General features: G+C 46.1%; 1 protein-coding gene across 4 annotated transcripts in view; it reads right to left on the bottom strand.

The window, feature by feature from the left end:
* LOC139277020 (aurora kinase C-like) overlaps positions 1 to 11,068 on the bottom strand; it is a 45,939-nt gene extending 34,871 nt beyond the window's left edge. Inside the window, exon 1 of one of the 4 annotated variants that reach the window (XM_070895024.1) lies at positions 11,035 to 11,068. The gene's annotated coding sequence lies outside the window, so the exon portion shown is untranslated. Of the gene's footprint in view, positions 1 to 4,191; positions 4,341 to 11,034 lie in introns of those variants that run through there. The other 3 variants (XM_070895022.1, XM_070895025.1, XM_070895023.1) reach the window with 3 other exon arrangements.
* Between the last annotated feature and the right edge of the window lie 3,311 nt (positions 11,069 to 14,379).

Here is a 14,379-nt window from a genome sequence, read left to right on the forward strand (position 1 = left end):
TCACTAAAGTAGTAGTACTCAGTAAAATAATGGGACTAAAGGTGGACAAGTCTCCTGGAACTGATGGCTTACATTCTAGGGTCTTAAGTGGCTGTAGAGATAGTGGATGCATTGGTTGTGATCTACCAAAATTCCCTGGATTCTGATGAGGTCTCAGCAGATTGGAAAACAGCAAATGTAACACCCCTATTTAAAAAAAGGAGGCAAATAAAAAAGCAGGAAAATTTATACCAGTTAGCCTAACATCTGTCGTTGGGAAAATGCTGGAGTCCATTATTAAGGAAGCAGTAGCGGGACATTTGGAAAAGCATAATTCAATTTAGCAGAGTCAGTATGGTTTTATGAAAGGGAAATCATGTTTGACAAATTTGCTGCAGTTCTTGGAGGATGTAACGAGCAGGATGGATAATGGGGAGCCAGTGGATGTAGTGTATTTGGATTTCCAGAAGGCATTCAATAAGGTGCCACATAAAAGGTTGCTGCACAAGATAAAAGTTCAGAGTTGGGGGGTAATAGATTAGCATGGGTAAAGGATTGGCTAACAGAAGAGTCAGGATAAATGGACCATTTTCTGGTTGGCAAACAGTGACTAGTGGGGTGCCACAGGAATCGGTGCTGGGACTTCAACCATTTACAATCTACATTAATGACTTGGATGAAGGGACAGAGTGTAATGTAGCCAAGTTTGCTGATGATACAAAGATGGGTGGGAAAGCAAATTGTGAGGACACAAAAACATCTGCAAAGGAATATAGACAGACTAAGTGACTGTACTCCATCTGCCAAATTTTTGCCCAATGTGGAAAAATGTGAGTTTATCCACTTTGGCAGAAAAAATAGAAAAGTAAATTATAATTTAACTGGAGAAAAATTGCAAAGTGTTGCAGTGCAGAGGGACCTGGGGGTCCTGGTGCATGAAACACAGTTAGTATGCAGGTGCAGCAAGTAATCAGGAAGGCAAATGGAATGTTGGCCTTTATTGCAAGGGGGATAGAGTATAAAAGCAGAGAAGTCATTACAACTTTACAGGGTATTGATGAAGCCGCACCTGGAGTACTACATAGTTTTGGTCTCCGTATTGAAGGATGGATATACTTGCATTGGAGGTTGTTCAGAGAAGGTTCATTAGGTTGATTCCGGAGATGAGGGGGTTGACTTATGAAGGTGTGTGTATCGGCTCAACCGTGGAGTTCAGAAGAATGAGGTGATCTTATTGAAACATATAAAATAATGGTCTCGACAAGGTGGATGCAGAGAGGATATTTCCTCTCATAAGGGAAACTAAACCTAGGGGACAGAGTCTCAGAATAAGGAGCCGCCCATTTAAAACTGAGATTAAGAAGAATTCTCAGGGTTGTAAATCTATGGAATTCTCTGCCCCAGAGAGCTGTGGAGGCTGGGTAATTGAATATATTTAAGGCAGAGATAGACAAATTTTTCAGCAATAAGGGAGCAAAGAGTCATGGGGAGCAGGCAGGGAACTGGAGCAGAGTCCATGATCAGATCAGCCAGGATCTTATTAAATGGCACAGCAGGCTTGAGGGGTCAGGTAGCCTACTCCTGCTCCTATTTCTTCATTTGCAAACAGAACATCATTGCCCCACCGACTACACTGTTGGACTCATCGACTGTGGCTTTGCTCTGCTCTCAGTCACGAAGTCTTTGCTCTGAATTTTTTAATCCAATCTCCTGGACTTCAGTGGACATTGAGACTGCGCTTCTGCTTTGATCGCACTCTCGCCCTCAGTTCTTCATGACTCTTTGTCCTTACTACTCTCCTGCCACCATCCTAGGCTCAATTCCCTCCTAGATAAGCCTACAGCTTTCCTCTCGTGACATCCTACAAAGGGCCCATCGACATTCTGTTCGCGAATGAAGAAATAGGAGTAGGCCACCTGGCCCCTCAAGCCTGCTGCACCATTTAATAAGATCATGGCTGATCTGATCATTGACTCGGCTCCAGTTCCCTGCCTGCTCCCCATGACTCTTTGCTCCCTTATCGCTAAAAAATGTCTATCTCAGCCTTAAATATATTCAATGATCCAGCCTCCACAGCTCTCTGGAGCAGAGAATTTCATATTTACAACTTTGAGAAAATTCCACTTAATCTCAGCAACCCCAACTGTCCCATCCTACTCTCTTGCTGACTTTCCCACCCACTGGGGGCTAATCATCTCCCCATCCAACTCAACATCCTTCCTCATGCTGACCCTGTGGACACTGACATTGGGGCAGCCATCACCGACCCATTCCGCATCTGCTCCAGAATGTCCATTGGCTTGCAAACAAGGTCCTTCTCATTCATGAGAATATCATGGATGATGACAGCGACATCATGACCCTGATGGAAATTTGGTTGAGGGGCGATGACAACTTACCCTTAATTGAAGGCTCCCTGCCTGGCTATCCCTTCCACCACTTGCCCTGCTCAGACCCCCAGTGGTGACATGTGCCTATCATCAGCAAGTCACACCTTGATCTGTCCCCCTCCTATTCCTACAGTACTCTCCTCCTTTGAACATATCACCTTATGCCACCCTCACCTCATTTAAAACTCTCATTCTCCACCACCCACCCAAGTATCATAAAAATTGTATTACCAATATTTCTTGACTACTTCCCTCTCTCTGGACCAATGACTTCACATCCTCAGTGATTTCAATCTCCATCTCAATTCATCAGGCTCTCTTGCCAGAGTTCACTAGCCTCCTATCCTCCCTTAATCTCTCCCGCCATCTAAACTGCCCAACCCATATTCACAGCCACCCCCTCGCTCACTCACTCAGGCCAGTACAACCCCAATCTTTGCACCCTTAAGTCCAAAGGACACAGACTTGAATGGATATGGCAGACAACTGGTTTAACCATTTACCATCAGGTCTGGCTGGACCACAAAGCATTATTGGGTCCGGTGCTCATCTACCAAAATTTCTCACTATACATTCCAGAATGATTCTCAATCTTCAAGGCAAAGTCCATGAGCTCCTCACTTATCATTGGAGAGGGGAAAGAAAAGAGGAGTTTAAGACCATTAGCAGTGGAGAATAGAAGCCAGTGTTTATCTTTACATTTTGGAATGATTCACCAAAGGTTCACCAAATGAAAGACAACAATCTTCAGCCTGTGAGGGCATCTTCAGGGTCCAGAGAGGGTATTACTTTGAGCATGCATCCAACCAATTAGGCAATGACTAATTTGCTCCTCGGAAGTGGATTCAGCAACTCATTGCCCAGCTAATGGTAGATCAAAAGGGGTATCAAATCGCGGTGGAATAGGCCACGTTTCATTCTACTGAGAAATGACTCCAGTGTGTTATAAAGATTATAAAGACTGTAGAATATCAAAGCTTGGGAGAACATGAGTCATCGATTTGCAAAAAGATTGTATCCCAATGGAACATGCAGCCTGAAGAAGCTACGAGCTATGGAAGTACTTAACTGATTCTTGCGTTGTATCAGGAACATGAACTCCAACTGAAATACATTGTCTAGTCACTCATTCTCTTCAAATGTATGGCATTAAAAGGAAATCAGAAGTTTGTTATTTCTACGGTACTCTCTAAACAGGCTGATGTTGACTGACACCAAATTTGTAACACATTCGCACTGTAGTTAAACTATTAAAAAAACGAACCTGTTTTTATAAATTTCAATCTTAACTGACACTGTACGTACTGAACCACAAGAAATGTGGCCAATAATCTTCAGTGATCTGGTAGAGCGCAGGCTATGGAGGATATTTTGAATATCGCAATGTAGAAGCACCGTTATTATCACTCCACAATACGACACACTATAACCGAGCCCCGAGTCAGACTATGAAACGGAAACTAAAGGCCATGGTCGGCAGCTTCAGCTCTGGTGACCTTGAGCGCTCACAATCACCGCCGCACCTGGGCAGTGAACAGCCGAGAGGGAGGTCGACCCCCTCCCCAGCTCAGCCTGTGGGCCCAAGAGCGGAGTAGACCTTCCTACCCCGGTAGGGTGGGCTAACCCCACTTCAAACCGAGAGCCGGAGAGAAGCAAGACTCGCCACCAGCCCAACCGCAGCAGCCAGAGTCTAACAGTTCGGGCAGAGCAGGCCCTGCCCAACACTTCTCTTCTCCAGCAGCCCGAGTCTAACAGTTCGGGCAGAGCAAGCACAGGCCCTGCTTAACCTTCACTTCACTTCACTTCACTTCACTTCACTTACCGGCCAGCAGCAGCCCGAGTCTAACAGTTCGGGAAGCCCAGGCCCTGCCTAACACTCACTTCACTTACCGGCCGTCGAAACTCCGACTACCGTTTAAATTCAAATCCACCGCACTTCAAAACCATTTAACCAAACATCGCGCTCCCATTGGACGGCGCCGCCACTCGGCCCGCACCCTATTGGCTGCTCTGCAACGGACCCAGGCAGCCCGATTGCGTCAGCACGTCCAGCGCCTCGGATCACGTGACACGCTGGACTCGGTTTATGCTTCCTCTCAGTGCTGTATATTTATATATGGGGAGAAAAATTAAAGATGTCAGGCACCAGGAAGTAGCAGAGAGTTGAAGTCACGAAGCTATCAGTCAGGGATCTCAGAAGGAGGCTATTTGGCACAATTCTGTCTGTGGTTCCCTTAGAAAGAGCTTTCCACTTAGTTCCATTCAACGTTTCCTACATTACAACAGTGGCGACACTCCAAAAGTACTTCATTGGCTGGAAAGCGCTTTGAGACGTCCGGTGGTCGTGAAAGGCGCTATATAAAATCCTAGTATTTTCTTTTTTTGCCGTTTCAAATATTTATCTGCTTTCTTTTAAAAGCTATTATGGATTCTGCTTCAACTGTTGTTTCTGGAAGGGCAAGTCCCCATATCTCTCCTTTACTTTCTCCTAAATGTGCGCCCTCTAGTTACTGATCAGTGGAAATAATGTTTCCTCATTTTTAGCTGGGTTTATATCAAGTTGAGGCTTTAAAATATGAAAGGAAGAACCAGGAAGGTAAGTAGTTCTACAGTTTTTTTAAATCCTGAGAATGACCAGAGTGTCAATAAATTTGTCAAACGTCTTTGTATTGAGACAAAAACACAAAGTGTGGAGCAACATCAGACACTGATGCACAAATGTTAGAGATCTTTTTTCAGTAAAACCTAAACTCACATTGTGCAAAAATCTGTGAAGGCTCCAGTGGGAATTTTCAATAAATTCATTGGTAGATTTAGGTGCAGCTGTTATATTGCCACAATTGTAATCCATATTCTAGAAAAATAATCTCCATTAGCTGAGCATTACTCTAAAGGTCCACAAGTCTGCTACCAAGATAAGTGGTCAGATTTACCAATGTAAATGCTGGGAGCCAGTTCATGTAAAAAAAATTGTTTTCAGTTTTTAGGTAAGACTGCATTTATTGTCCATCCCTAGTGCCTTGGGAAGGTAGTGGACTTCCTTAAATAAACAATTATTTTACAACTGAGTGACTTGCTCAACCACTTCAGAGGGCATTTGGAGGCGTGGTGTGGGACTGGAATCATATATAGGCCAAACTGGGAAAGGGTGGCAAATTGAAATGTTATCACAAATCAGGAGAGTTTAGGATCAATTTTTCTGGTGCCAACTTACAAATTTATGACATGTATTGAATACAGTTTTACAACTTGTCCTGGTGGGATATAAACTCTTTTACTTTATTCTGATGAAAGGTTATCGACCTGAAATGTTAATTTTGTTTCTCTCTCCACAGATGCTGCCTGACCTGATGAAGTGTTTCCAGCATTTTCTGTTGTTATTAACTCTTTTACTTACTCTGCATTTGTAATTCAATACCATAACAGAAGTCTCCTAGAATCTGAATTAAAACAGAATAGATATATATAAGCAGCTTTACTTACTATATTTTGTTCCTCTCTTGGGATAGTAGCCTCAGTGTGCCATTATTTATAATTGTTATCGGGTACTGGTCCCCTTATATCTACTGGTCTACAATGTAAAATGAGACCTGATTAGTAGTCATGTGCTTGAAGTGTCAGATATAGTAACGTACTTCTACAGAGATTATCAAATAACTTTATTTTGTTATCTTTGAGTTATACAAGAGTTTACATGCTTTTACAAATGATAACTTAATTTTTAAAAGTATTTATTGATTTGGACATTGAGCTGAACATGCAGTTAAATAGACTGAAGGCCCTTTACAGTATTATAATACTTTGCACTGGGCAGGCTTACTATTCGTCAGACTTGTGGTCTTTCCTTGCCAGGCAGCTCAGGTCACATAGGGTGAGATCTCTTGCTGGGTATGGATTGGTATGAGATCTGGCACATAAAGAGAGAAACAGGTTTTGTAGGGGCTGTTATAGCTGAGATTGGGGATCCAGAATTGACACATGATGTGCAACTTGTCTGTGACCATCAGCACCAGAAAATGCACTTTACCTTTCGTGGGGTAGTTTACCCACTCATCCCTGCAAGAAAGGCTACAGAAACCCAGAGAAATGGTGTTAACTGGGCTTATGCCATTTTTCGGGGGTTTCCATGGCTCTTCCACCAAAGTAACAGTGGACAGGCAAGAGAACCCCCTTGAAACTTCTCCTCCTGTGTCTTTATTTTAAGGTAATCCACAATGCCACCAACTTGATCCTAAAAAGCAAGGTTCACTTTGGGTCCTTGGGTATCCAGGATATCCTCTGCATCCGTGGCTTATGACACCTCTCATAACACCAGCTGAATGCAGATAATTGCCATCCAACATGTCATTTGATAATGTAGATTTCAACATATCATGCAGAAAGTTTCTCGGTTTCATTGTTGTCTGTTGCCTGCTGCATAAATTGACCTTGAACAGAGGTGTTATGGAGGCCACAGAGATTGAAGGGCCACAGGTACAGCAAGGCAATGGAAGAACCCATCAAAAGAGAACCCTCTGCTGCTGGAACAAAATGTGCGGCTGTCACACAAGAGACCACCTTGCCTGAAAATGTGCCCCGTACTTTTAACAGTTCTGACTGCATCTTCCCCATGCTCTCCATACATTTCATAACTCCATAATCCACCATTCATTTAACCTGATGAAACCAGTTTCCAAAGCTTGCTCAGCACATTCTCTGCACAAACAATAACTGGAATGCAACCATACTTTTATTTTCCAAACAGTGTGCCCCTGCTATTCTCTACCATAATATTTCGCTTTGGTGACAGGGTGTGAAGTATGTCCTCTTGATCCTAACCTGATGCTTCGTCTAGGTGCTCCCTCAGTGCAGGATTGCGTGAGGTGGTTCACTGCTGTGTGTTCATGGGAGCTTCCTGAGATTGAGCCCTGAAATGGATTTGCTACAAACTGCAGCATCTGTACAACTGCCACGTCGCTGCAATTGCCACCCTGACTACGTGGGGGAATTGATTCTCACTCCTCCAGCTCAGCTTCAAGCCAGATCTAGGAGGGGCCAGATGCTTCTCAGTAGCCCAAAGGAGGATGGCTGCTTTAAGCTGCTGCAGCAGCATAGCTTCCCCATAATCCCTTTGATAGGCCCCCTGGTGCAAACTGAAACTCTACCAGGGGCCCTGTTAGAAATTAGCGTTACCTGAAAATGATACTGTTTATTGATTGTATGTTTCTGCTCGAGGCAAGTAAAGGGTTAACATATAAGCTATGTTTTACCCGAGAATGCTTAAGTTTCACTTTCACGAGACAGTGTTTTTAATGAGTTACATTAGAGAATGCATAACATTTTAACAGTCTTTAATTTGGTCAATGAAGGCCCAACCTAATGTTTCTTCCATAATTACTAATAACCAATTATAAGTTAAGGTAGAATTTAGAGTTTGTTTAACAGATATTAAAAGTTAATTGGTATAAAAGACATAGAATAGAAGGAATGGGAGTTAGAGTATCCATGACGACTAGCTGAAATAAGATAATTCTAGCCTGGGGCCCCTGATTTAATGGCCTAAGGTTTCCCTGAGACATGCACTGGTTGGAGCAGGAAGGATAAGGCAGGATGCAATAGGAGACTATACATATGAGGGAACCGGGTTTGACAGATAAGGGGGGTCCAGATGGATGGATTGGCCTTCAAAACTATAAACTAGAAAGATGCATAATGGTTGTAAAGTGCCCTCCTTCGGGGTGGGTCTTTTTCGACAACTGGAGACAAAGAACTAAAAGTACTATTGGGTAATACATTTTTAAGGGAGCTTCCATAGGTCAAATAACGCTGTCAATAATTTGACCCCAGGCCCACCCCTAAAAAGAGGATAAAAGAAACACCATTAGGGCTCATTCAGAGAGATCAGGAAGGGAGAACCACACAAAGGTGAGCTGGTTTGAACGCTCTTTTGAGAGTGGACCCTGCTCATTAAAGTCAACCACTCTTAGGGTTCTAAACAAAAGGAAGAGAAGCCGGAAAACTGCTCGTCATGGTCGTATGCTTTTCCTGTATAACTCGTGTGTTATATTCCGTCCTAAGTTCTGAATAAACACATTGGAGCTGAAATTGGTCGATGTTCTGCCCACATCCGCCCAGGTCCCGCCGCAAATGTTGGTTTTCTGGGCGATTCCTCCGGAACCGGCCATCTGCTGTCGAGGTTCTGCCCGGAGAAGGGTTGTGCCAACGTCCAATCATGTCGCCTGCCCGCGCCGGATTGTTGGAAAAGTGCTATTTTCATCAATTATGCTGGCCTCCCGCCAGAAAGACTGCTCGGGAAAAGCAGGTCTGACCTGGACGGCATTCGGCCAGCAGTGAGATCAGGTGGGTGGGAGGGAGAGGTGGACGGCAGCAGTGAGATAGGGTGGGAGGGAGGTCTGACCTGGACAGCATTCGGCCAGCAGTGAGATCGGGTGGGAGGGAGGGAGGGGTGGACAGCATTTGGCCAGCAGTGAGATCAGGTGGGAGGGAGGGAGAGGTGGACAGCAGTCAGGCAGCATGGAGAACGGGAGGCTGGTGATCTGATGGCAGTCAGGCAGCATGGAGAATGGGTGGGAAGGAGTGCTGGAGGCCATCACATCACGGCAGCCGGGCAGATGCTGCACCATATGAGTGGGACTGCTGGAAAAACGTTAGGTGCATGTTGCATTACTTTATTGCTGATGGTGATGTTTAAATTGGATGTCATAAAAGTGACTGGAATGTATCTAAGCTGACAGAGGCATTTTTGTTGGACTTTGCTGTAAGTACTTCATTGAGAAGTCCGATGGCAAAGGGAAAATTATTATGAGTAATTGAAAAGTGTTCAGCATGTCACATTTTGTACATCCAAGCTGATTCATTAATTATGTCACACAATGTACTGCAATGTAAATGATGACCACATCATCTCAGGGGTAGCACTCCTCCATGTTTGGCCTTGAAAAAATAGGGTGGAAGTGCAAGCCTTAAGGTCTGCCCTGCAAGTAGGTAAACTAGAGTAATTGAATGGCAGGCTTACTGCATTGTTAACCCTTCCTTGTCATCTTGCAATGGCCCGATGACAGGACCCATTATACACTGCAGTCAGATGTGGATGGGAAGATATTCCTGATGAAGCAGATGACCTTCTCACAACGCACCACACATGACGTTAAAATGACACACGCACCAACAGAGTGTCAGCAATGTGAGTGTATTTACAAGTGCACAATAACAAAGGTTATATAAGATTACATTTACATAAATTTACAGGAGCAACACCCACCTCTCTACCCGGCACCACCACCTCTCTTTCCCCCGCCTCCCCACTCCCCCCCCCATCCCCACCCCTTGCAGCGATGCCCGATATCCTCCTCCTCCCCATGCCCGTCACTGCCTCTAGTTGAGGAGGTTGTGCAGGAGGACAGTGGGATGTCTGCAGATGTGTGCGTCTTGGTGAAAAGGTAGGGTGCGGGATCGAAGGCGCAGGGATCGGCACCTCCGGATCTGTCTGCCTGGAGAGTGTGGGGTCGGGAGCTTGCATGCAGAAACCATCTCTTGCCTCGTGGCGTCAACGCTTTATGTTGTGCGCTCTAAGATTATAATGAGCCGGTCCATCCTCTGATCATATTACTGGGTGAAGGAGGCAATGCTGCCAGCTATTCCAGCCAGCTATACCAACCATGGTCTGCAGCATGTCGCGGCCTATCTCCACGCCAGTGCTTGATAGCCGCACCATCTGGTTGAGTACATAGATCCGTGATGTATCCGCAGGTAGTTACTCGCTGCTGCTGGGTGCTGGTGCCTTGCTTCCCTTCGAGCCGTGGCCCCTGCGCTTGGTTGAGCTTACATCTGTGGAGTCCGTTGGAAAGCCCAGGAAATCGTAGCCTGACGCCGAGGTTCTGCGGACACTTGGCTCACATGGCAGGAAGCTGATGTCAGCCGCTTCCGGCTCCTCCAGGTCAAGGGACAGAAAGATGGACCCTTCTTCCTCCTCTCCTGTTCTTCCTGGATCTGGGTAACAGAGGTGGCAGCAGTGGAAATGGGTGATCTCGGTAGGAGTGGGGGGGGTCGCGATTGCAGGAAGGATCCGGTCTTTGGGTGTGGAGAACAACGGGGTGCGAGATGCTGGAGTCTGACAGCTTCTGTGAAAGCCAGAGGTCGATGGTCTCTCTATCTCCATGCTGTCCAACTCAAGATCTGTAAGTAGAGGACAACATTTCAGTCTGTAGGGGGATGGGGTGATGATCAAGCTGAGATGTGAGCCGTTCCATCTCACATTATGCCAGCAAGGAGTTCCATCTGTACATGTCCGCACCAATAATGGGCGACAAAGTGTGCGTTCAACCGTGAGTGCCTTAACGTTGCATGTACTTTCATGCCATGAGCGTCGCTGACACAAGAGATGCCGGACCTGCATCAATGTCTGGTTGCACGGCGGCGGTTACCCACCAATGCCAACGCACGCTCCTCCAGCCTAGTCAATTCAACCACCTCTTCTGGGCCCCCTCTGGTCGCACTCTGGCTTGCTTGGTTGGCTGTTTTTTTCTGCACAAAGAAACATTGCAGCCTTTAGCCCCTTTGCTGATGCCCCGCCCCTCACCCCCACCCCCCCCCCCCCCACACACACACATCTGGCACACAATGTATTTGGCCTTGGAGAGGAGGGGGCAAATAAATTTGTACTCACTCTAGCTGACGCCAGCAAATCGTTCCAACGTTTGCGGCATTGGTCCCCAACCCGCTCAACATTTCCCATTGCAGTCACCATCTCACCGATGTCCATCCAAAGATGTCGGTATCTGGGCTGGTGGAAGCTTGCCACAACCATCGCGGGTGAGTTCGTTGTACCTGTGTTCCACCTCCGTCACTAGCTCCTCCAATTCCTGTTCATTGAACCACTGAGATCTGGGCCATGTTTTGGCAGCCTTCATTGAAGATTTTTAGCCACTCATCCTCAATGATGAGAGGAATGGTTGCTGAAGAGTTTGTGGGTTTAAATTTATCACACTGCCCCCTCTCCAATGCCACCTCTCTGCTCTCTAACTTGCAGCTCTGTCCTCTGCAATGCCACCTTTCTGCTCTCTAGCCTCCAACTCTGTCCTCTGTAATGCCACCTCTCTGCTCTCTAACCTCCAACTCTGTCCTCTGTAATGCCACCTCTCTGCTCTCTAACCTCCAACTTTCTCTTCGCTCCTCTCACATTCACAGGTGGAATAAAGTGCTCCCCTTTTATGCGCGTGCGCAATTCTCCAATCAGCCTCCAAGGTCCACGAAAGGACGACATGTCGGATCAAGAAAACTACAAAAAAACCTGAAATCTTGCGCATACGCAGTGGAGGCCCTCCGAAGTTCCCTGAGTGGCGAAGCCTCCAACTGACACACAGTAGTGACACCGGCCGCCGAGCCCCGCTCCCGGCCGCTGACTACCGCCGACTGCTACTCCCGCTGCTGCCCACACAACGGAGCCGAAAATGGCTCGGGACGAGAGCTGGTGGCAGCGGGTGGCAAAAACTGACCTCCCGACTGGGGGCTGCCGAGAAATGGATGGGCCATCGCCAGAAGCAAATTTGGGCCCAATATAGCCACCATATTGGTTTGCACTTGAACCTGATTATGAAGGTAATCAGTGATAGCCTGAAAAGGCAATTTCACCAAAAAATAAATGAGGCCGACCCTGGGAAATGTGTCGGGCCAGCAGTGCAATTGTCGGGTGGGTGGATTCCCGCATCGACGCACTTATAGCAGCGTAACCCCTGAAAAACAAAACCTCAGTTTAGGTGATTTTTGGCAGAAGTCTGAGCACTCATGACTGCCCATAGGACATAGAAACATAGAAAATACGTGCAGGAGTAGGCCATTCGGCCCTTCTAGCCTGCACCGCCATTCAATGAGTTCATGGCTGAACATGCAACTTCAGTACCCCATTCCTGCTTTCTCACCATACCCCTTGATTCCCCGAGTAGTAAGGACTTCATCTAACTCCTTTTTGAATATATTTAGTGAATTGGCCTCAACAACTTTCTGTGGTAGAGAATTCCACAGGTTCACCACTCTCTGGGTGAAGAAATTCCTCCTCATCTCAGTCCTAAATGGCTTCCCCCTTATCCTTAGACTGTGTCCCCTGGTTCTGGACTTCCCCAACATTGGGAACATTCTTCCTGCATCTAACCTGTCTAACCCCGTCAGAATTTTAAACGTTTCTATTGAGGTCCCCTCTCATTCTTCTGAACTCCAGTGAATACAAGCCCAGTTGATCCAGTCTTTCTTGACAGGTCAGTCCCGCCATCCCGGGAATCAGTCTGGTGAACCTTCGCTGCATTCCCTCAATAGCAAGAATGTCCTTCCTCAGGTTAGGAGACCAAAACTGTACACAATACTCCAGGTGTGGCCTCACCAAGGCCCTGTACAATTGTAGCAACACCTCCCTGCCCTTGTACTCATATCCCCTCGCTATGAAGGCCAACATGCCATTTGCTTTCTTAACCGCCTGCTGTACCTGCATGCCAACCTTCAATGACTGATGTACCATGACACCCAGGTCTCTTTGCACCTCCCCTTTTCCTAATCTGTCACCATTCAGATAATAGTCTGTCTCTCTGTTTTTACCACCAAAATGGATAACCTCACATTTATCCACATTATACTTCATCTGCCATGCATTTGCCCACTCACCTAACCTATCCAAGTCGCTCTGCAGCCTCATAGAATCCTCCTTGCAGCTCACACTGCCACCCAACTTAGTGTCATCCGCAAATTTGGAGATACTACATTTAATCCCCTCGTCTAAATCATTAATGTACAGTGTAAACAGCTGGGGCCCCAGCACAGAACCTTGCGGTACCCCACTAGTCACTGCCTGCCATTCTGAAAAGTCCCCATTTACTCCTACTCTTTGCTTCCTGTCGGACAACCAGTTCTCAATCCATGTCAGCACACTACCCCCAATCCCATGTGCTTTAACTTTGCACATTAATCTCTTGTGTGGGCCCTTGTCGAAAGCCTTCTGAAAGTCCAAATATACCACATCAACTGGTTCTCCTTTGTCCACTCTACTGGAAACATCCTCAAAAAATTCCAGAAGATTTGTCAAGCATGATTTCCCTTTCACAAATCCATGCTGACTTGGACCTATCATATTACCTCTTTCCAAATGCACTGCTATGACATCCTTAATAATTGATTCCATCATTTTACCCACTACCGATGTCAGGCTGACCGGTCTGTAATTCCCTGTTTTCTCTCTCCCTCCTTTTTTAAAAAGTGGGGTTACATTGGCTACCCTCCACTCCATAGGAACTGATCCAGAGTCAATGGAATGTTGGAAAATGACTGTCAATGCATCCACTATTTCCAAGGCCACCTCCTTAAGTACTCTGGGATGCAGTCCATCAGGCCCTGGGGATTTATCGGCCTTCAATCCCATCAATTTCCCCAACACAATTTCCCGACTAATAAAGATTTCCCTCAGTTCCTCCTTCTTACTAGACCCTCCGACCCCTTTTATATCCGGAAGGTTGTTTGTGTCCTCCTCAGTGAATACCGAACCAAAGTACTTGTTCAATTGGTCCGCCATTTCTTTGTTCCCCGTTATGACTTCCCCTGATTCTGACTGCAGGGGACCTACGTTTGTCTTTACTAACCTTTTTCTCTTTACATATCTATAGAAACTTTTGCAATCCGTCTTAATGTTCCCTGCAAGTTTCTTCTCGTACTCCATTTTCCCTGCCCTAATCAAACCCTTTGTCCTCCTCTGCTGAGTTCTAAATTTCTCCCAGTCCCCGGGTTCGCTGCTATTTCTGGCCAATTTGTATGCCACTTCCTTGGCTTTAATGCTATCCCTGATTTCCCTTGATAGCCACGGTTGAGCCACCTTCCCTTTTTTATTTTTACGACAGACAGGAATGTACAATTGTTGTCATTCATCCATGCGGTCTCTAAATGTCTGCCATTGCCCATCCACAGTCAACCCCTTCAGTATCATTCGCCAATCTATCCTAGCCAATTCATGCCTCATACCTTCAAAGTTACCCTT

Source organism: Pristiophorus japonicus, chromosome 12 (genome assembly GCF_044704955.1).
Source record: "Pristiophorus japonicus isolate sPriJap1 chromosome 12, sPriJap1.hap1, whole genome shotgun sequence".
NCBI classification, from domain to species: domain Eukaryota; kingdom Metazoa; phylum Chordata; class Chondrichthyes; family Pristiophoridae; genus Pristiophorus; species Pristiophorus japonicus.